Genomic DNA, 545 nt, shown 5'->3' with positions numbered 1-545 from the left:
CGCGGGGAGGAGCCGCCGCGCCGGAACAGGAACAGGGACAGGGACAGCGCCGCCACAGCCCAGCTCCGACGCCGGTCGGGCCGAGGAAGGAAGGGGGCCGGCGCCGTTCATTCCGTCTTTAAAGAATTCACACAACCATCACTCTGCTCAGTGTTTTTCCATTAATTAGTCTGACTAAAAAAAAAGACCAAACAACCACAAAACTCCACGTTTCCTTCTCCCCGCCCCCCTTCCCTGAACTGATGCTGTGCATCTGGAAAAACAAGTGGACGAGATTACTTCTGTAAAGATAACCTGAAATCTTGTGATAATAATTTATAACACACAAAACCAGTACTTGCTATAATACCGTGCAAAAAAAAAAAAAAAAAAAGTAGGCTTTACCTTGAACACTTAATTCCATCTCTGGCATTTAAATTAACAATTTAATTGTTAATAAGGGATTTAGCAATTCATCAAAAGTCTCACTAGTTGAGAGGGGCCCTTTTGACGTCACATCTCTTCATCCACAGTCAGGGTGTTCTTCTAAAGATCATCTGCCCAGC

Source organism: Pipra filicauda, unplaced genomic scaffold (assembly GCF_003945595.2).
Source record: "Pipra filicauda isolate LSUMZ 115617 unplaced genomic scaffold, ASM394559v2 scaffold67_size6003252_pilon, whole genome shotgun sequence".
Taxonomy (NCBI): Eukaryota; Metazoa; Chordata; class Aves; order Passeriformes; family Pipridae; genus Pipra; species Pipra filicauda.
The sequence above is the reverse complement of the archived record's forward strand: the minus strand, read 5'-3'. Positions refer to the sequence as shown.